This window comes from Silurus aristotelis, assembly GCF_946808225.1.
Source record: "Silurus aristotelis genome assembly, chromosome: 23".
Classification (NCBI taxonomy): domain Eukaryota; kingdom Metazoa; phylum Chordata; class Actinopteri; order Siluriformes; family Siluridae; genus Silurus; species Silurus aristotelis.
Window position 1 is genome coordinate 15,749,839 of NC_139596.1, and position 6,847 is coordinate 15,756,685.

The window sequence follows — 6,847 nt, forward strand, 5'->3', positions numbered from 1 at the left end:
TGACATGGCGGCACACAGAGGCTGAAATCTGATTGGACAAAAAATCTAACATACATGTACTAGAAGCAGTGCAGCCAAGAGAAACGCTATGTATTGAAGAGAATAAACTATTGGGAATAAATTAATACAATTTCATGGAACAAACATTAGAATTTAGGTTGTAAATGCAGGTCAGTGCTTCTGATAGTGTTTAGGCCAGTAGAGAAGGCTTTGCTGGCCCTGACCGCCCACCACTGTCTAAAACTGAGGCAGATGCGATTTGCATCTTGATGCATAGCCAATGATCCGATACATATGATGTAGCTACCGATACGAATGTGATACGATTCACGATTCAGTAAATCGTCAATGTAATTTAGTACCTTCTACCTCATGGCCCTTTCACATAATGTGACATAATCCCTGGGACAGGCATGATAGGCTCCATATACGATTTAATAAGACTAATAGCACAAACGGAATCCAAAACACAATTTGTGGTCACAAGCAATGAACTCTGATACACATGAAATCAGTCCGCAATACAAACAAATTAAAAAATACGCAATGACTAGAGAGAGAGACATAGAAACAAAGTTCGGTACACAATAAAGCTGGAGACGTAACCTATGAGAAACAGCTCAGTACATGCTGAGAAACACAATACTTTGCAAAGGAGTGAGGCATTAGCATAGCATAAGTAGGTTACAAACAGGAAATGACCCTTGACCTGAAGGAATTCACACCATTTGGTTTGATATGGTGGGTAAGGGGCACCTTCAACTATTTGCCTGTATTTCTTGGCACCAAACTGCCCTCTGAAGATGTACATTAGTCGGTTCTGATATCTCTCTACTCCGGCGGAACTAGTCATTTCTGAGGGGGGTTGGTAGCCAAGTATGACTCGGACTAGCAAGTTTTGGCCGTATTCTGCTCAGATAAGGAACTTACTCCACAAGTATTGTTCCCTACTGCAATATGTCTTTAAAATGCCCCAGCTTCTTATTCACAAGTTCCAACTGACCGTTGGCTTGTGGGTGATATCCAGAGGTGAGATTGACTTGGAATTGAAAAGGTACTCGATTCTTAATGAAAATCGCACTTCTCTGCCTCAACCATGAGTTGATGCTGCAACAGGCGATCCAATACAGTGCAGTGCACATGTTGAATGTGGAGGTTGAACGTCGGGGAATATACCAAGATGTCATTGATAAATACAAAGACGCATGAGTCCAGCAGATCCTAAATTATCTTGTTCATAAAAGCTTGAAAAAAATGCTAGCACATTTATTAAGACATATGGCATGACCTTGTACTCGCTTTATTTATACTGGATTGTACGTGCTGTGGATGTCTAGTCTGGTGAAATCACATGCCTCCCGGAGCTGTTCCAATACCGAGGGCACTAATAAGCATTAATGAGAGGTTACGGGTACTACGCTGTACAACTGTAACTGGTGTGCAAAATAGACACCACATTGTCGGAAAAAACCATAGGCATTGGTCGGTTGTACTATCAAACTTTTTAGTCAAAGCCATGGTCGTTGGTTTGGAACACCTAGCCGCCATAGCTTGCAGAGTTTGCAGGAGATGATCATTAGCTGTTTGGCACTCCTTGAGTTGTTTGAATTACACCACTGGCAGGTGTCCCTGATGCTTTATCACAGATGGCAGCCTCTGAATCTCCGCTGGATTTTCGATGGGTGAAGTATTCTGTGACATAAACCCCGGGACAGGCATGGTAAAATCCATATGTGGTTTGATAAAAATAATAGCCAAAATGTAATCCAAAGCACAAGTCATGGTCACAAACAAATAAGTTTGATATACATGAGTCCACAAAGCAACCAAATCCAAAAAACACAATGACCAGAAAAAAAGACAAGAGAAACAGAAACAATGTTTGGTACACAATGAAGCAAAAGGCATAAACTATGGAAAACAGCTTGGTACATCCTTAGAAACACAATACTTCAGGTAAAGGTTCCCTCTGGTGGAGTGGAGGGGGACCTGTTGTAACAGTTGGAGTTGTAACAACAGGCCGTTGTAGTGCAGAGAAAAAAGAAAGAAAAAAGATTAAAGAAACCAGAAATCTTTGCTTGTTCTGTCTCCAGGGAGACGCAGCTCTACATCTGCCATGTTAATCTGTATTCTATGTGACTCTCAGGACACGCCTCGGTCTCTGTAGTGTTGTGATACGTCATATTCACGTAGCAGCAGCAGTGCTGAGAGAACGCGCTTGAGAAACTGTTTAGAGAGGAGAAATCGATCTACATTTCAGATATTGTTCACAAATTGTTGTTCACTTTCTAAATAATAAAAGTGTGTCTTCATTTTAATGTGAAAGTATATGTGTATGCATCACCGGATGTCATCATGATGTCTGGGTGTGTTCTGTGTTTGTGTGTGTGTATGTGTGTGTGTGTCTTTATCTGTTGCTGTTTTCATTAAGAGTTGCATCCCCCTCTTTGCAAAGCTGCTGGAAATCCCATGGGAGATAAAAAAAAACAAAAAAAAAAACCCAGAGATGACTGACAGAAAAGCAGCTCTGCTGAAAAACTTTACTGCTCGGAGGAGAGATGTAATTCTGCAGCAAGCGATCTGAACACGCCAAAACGACCTGGAGAGAATGAGACTGTTGAAAACTGTAAGGAAAAAGTACAAAAGAAAAAACATGAACTAAACATTGCTACCTTGGAGATTTTCTTTTTTTTCTTTTTTTCTTTTTTTTATCTGTATGTGCACTATCCTAGACTCCTTTCCACTTAAGGTTCTCCTTGACAGGAAGGGTTTTATGTCTAGCCCCAGATAAGGAAAACACGCAAGAAGTCGTACAAAACTGAAATCAACAACATGCACTTTATATGCTTCGAATCGATGATTCAGACAAAAGAAACTCGGACAGAAAAAAACATTTTTTCCTGCTGAGAAGTGTACACTCCTAATTCTATGACTACCGATTTCCATCATGCACTTCTTTCATTTCCTGTTAACTTCATGGCTCTGTTCACGTGGGTTTTAAAAGTGTATTGTGAAGTCTTGCCAACATCTGTTACGTTCTGAATATCGGACATCACCACCTTTATTCTTCCATTCCACTTTCTTCTCATATCCCAGCTTGTTAGAAACCTGGGGTCAGAGCACAGAGTCGGCTATGATACAGCACCCCTGGAGCAAACAGGGTTCAGGGCCTTGATTATGGGCCCAGCAGTGGCAGCTTGGTGTGGCTGGAGTTTGAAACACTGACCTTCTGATCCACTGATCTGAGTAACCACCAAAGTTTCCTGAAAGAACAATTCTTCATGTTCGTGACAAACAAACTACATTTGTTCTACAGTGTTTTAAATAAAAATGTATAAAACGGTAAGGTGTGGTTCTTTAATGATTAAAAGAAGGAAAGGAGATGGATTCTATGTATGTAAGACACTGGTCTTTGACCCAGAAGGTCACAAGTTCAAATCCCAGCACCCCCAAGCTGCCACTGTTGTGGTCCCCTGAGCAAGGCCCTTAACCATCAAAAGTTATAAGTCGCTCTGGATAAGGATGTGATGTAAATGTAAAAAAAAACTTTAAATTGCATACTACATACTTATCATTTATTACACCCACGTTTATTGGATCCGTGTCAGTTTGATTTGTAATGATTTTAAAAAATGCTGCAGAAATCATACATTCTAAGGAAGGTATAATAAGTATCTGCTTCTTTATTTCAGGTTTAGCTAAGTCTATGAAATCCATTATATATATAGTGTGAGTACAAAGATAATTGCAGTACAGTGGATGTGTTTAGATAGTAGGTGAAAGCTCGCACTTAGTGTCAGAGATCAGCATTAAATCAGATGAAGGAAAAAAGGATATTCTTGAATCTATTGTTAGTTTATTTCATGTCATGAAATCCCTGTTGTACCCAGGTTGTTCCTTATTATACAAATATCATGAGTTGTCAAGAAATGTGGATGCAAAGAAAACAACTGATGTATTACATTTAAATGAACTTTCCCAAAGGAACCACAATGAAGAATATGGAAAAATTTAATAAAGTACTTTTGAACCATGGTTGGTGAGTAATAAGGAAATAACTTTCTTTCGGCTTCTCCCATTAGGGGTCGCTACAACGGATCATCCACGTTTGATTTGGCACATGTTTTTACGCTGGATGCCCTTCCTAACGCAACCCTCCCCATTTATCCAGGCTTGGGACCGGCACTGAGAGTGCTCTGGCTTGTGCAACCCTAATGGCTGGGGCTGGTTCCCGGACCAGGGATCGAACCCGGGCTGCAACAGTGAAAGCGCCGCATCCTAACCACTAGACCACCAGGGAACCTTAGACTTAATAAGGAAATGTTAAGGAAAATTGGTGGACATGTTCCAATTTCTCATAATAAGTGAGGTGCATTTTATCGTTTCCGTTTGGAAATTTCATTGGTCTAATGTTATGTTGCTCAGATTTTTTGGCTTGAAGTTTGTGAAACCGGGAAAAACCCAGGAAAAATTCATAAATTAGCCGCTTCGTTATTTAAGCCGAGGGGTTCAAAACGTGAGAAAAAAGTAGCGGCTTATAGTCCGAAAAATAAAAAAAAATAAAAATAAAACCACAAGTTGTTTAATGCATCATGTGGAAACAGCCTGCAGGGATGAGCAGACATTGATCAATGGCAGGTGATGTAACTGTAATGCTTGGACCCCTGAGCAAATTCATGCTACATTTGGAGTGAGAGCTGTCCAAGAGACATGAAATTTACGGGTGGGTTGAGCAGTTTAACTGAACCATGGGAGTGTAAATATGGTAGATTATTAATTGGTGCACTATTAGACCATATAAGTGGATATTTTAGTGCAGTTTTAATTATTTTTTTATCTAACAGTTTCCAGCTCACTGCTTTGCCTCTCTGGTTAAATGATCCTCATCTAGGTTTACTGGTGGTCTCCTCATGTCCATATGGGTTTCCTTTGGGTTCTCTGGTTTTCTCTAAATTCTCAAAACATGGCAGTAAGTGGATCGGCTAATCCAAATGTGATTTTATGCATGAAACTAGACTGATTCTGGCTTTGTTAGCAGGGCAGGACTCCAAATTGTAGGTTTATGTCCATGCTGGGGTATTTGTTCTGAACCCTGCAATAACTGCACAATTCCACAAGTCACATTTGTGTGTTTGTGTTTTTTTTTCTGATACCAACATTTAAAGTGAAGCAAAGCAAAGAACAGTGCTATTTAAATACATGATATCATTGTGCTACAGTGCTTTTAAACATGGAGCTGGTATTGTGTAAAAGATTATATTTAATTAGTGTCTAGTTTAATAGATTTACAGATTGTAAGCAAACGAGTGTACAGTTTCTCTGTTGTCTATACGTGATGGTCGAGCTGGAACTAGACAAAAATGCAACAATGTAATAATTTAAAATATATTTTGTTGTTCAGAAAATACAGTATACTGCTCACTTAGTACACAGCACTTGTATTGCTATTTTGCTAGTTATAAACTAACTTGCTCACCAAATTTTATTTTTTATCACTATGAATGTTCGACTCAATTCTTTATCAACAGGGGACTTTTCTTTGCCTCTGCATTATATCTTTTCCCCTTTTCAGTCAATTATTTCTTTCTTAGGGCATGGCCAGAGCATATACTGCATTCTGATTGGCTAGCAAGCAAATGGAATTAGTGCACACATGCACATTGGGACCATAAGAACATTTTCTGAGCTGTGACCAGGTGGGTTTTAAGGGATAAATAAGTACCTGGCATCCTCATTCCTATACAAAGGCATTGTGTAATTTAGCTCAAAAAGTTAAAGTTTGGTATACACAAGCAGATGATAGATAGATAGATAGATAGATAGATAGATAGATAGATAGATAGATAGATAGATAGATAGATAGATAGATAGATAGATAGATAGATAGATAGATAGATAATAAACAGACAGACAGACAGACAGACAGACAGACAGGCAGACAGACAGACCGACCGACAGACAGACAGACAGACAGATAGATAGATAGATAGATAGATAGATAGATAGATAGATAGATAGATAGATAGATAGATAGATAGATAGATAGATAGATAGATAGATAGAAATCTAAACCATATTTCTAGAATCACAAAAATAGTGATTTTGGGGACAAATTTTACTAATCACATTGCTCATTGTTTAGTTTGGAACATGGAAAGTTTCCACACCTTCGAATCTCAGACCTTCAAAAACCATGTTCATGCATCACAATTCTACTGATTGCTTTAAAATCGAAAGCCAAACCCTGTCCCAGTAGATGTGAATGCCTGTGGTGGATAAAAGGGACTATTTCAGGATCTATTTCTGATTTGATCCTGGGTTTTTTTAGATATTATTCTGACCCCACACAGTGACACAAAAACAATTAAAGCAAATCAAGTAACCTCAGATCAGGGTTTCCCAAACCAGCAGGTTGTGGACTGGTACCAGGCTGTGGATCATTTGGTGCCGTGACACAAAGAAAAAAAAGAGAAAACTTGTTCACTGGTTTAAATGCTTTTGCATTTCATTTTTTTTTATTTTTTATTTTTAATTTTTATTGATATGCACCAATAAATGAAGTTCACACTGGTTCTGCATTATGATGAGTTACATTTTCATTATTTATGCAATAATTATATGAATAATCAAATCATGTATAATAGTAATATGATTATATTTTATTAGTTACATGACGAACCCCCATCCTCACTGCCTTGGACAGAAACTACACCATTGGTGTAGGTGGGTATTGTGTGCACCTGTGCATCATTTGCCCTGCAGGTCACGTGACTATGAATGAGAATCTAACGCACGCATTCCATTGTCGGTCATATTACAAAGGCATGTAATTGCAAACAAAACGTAT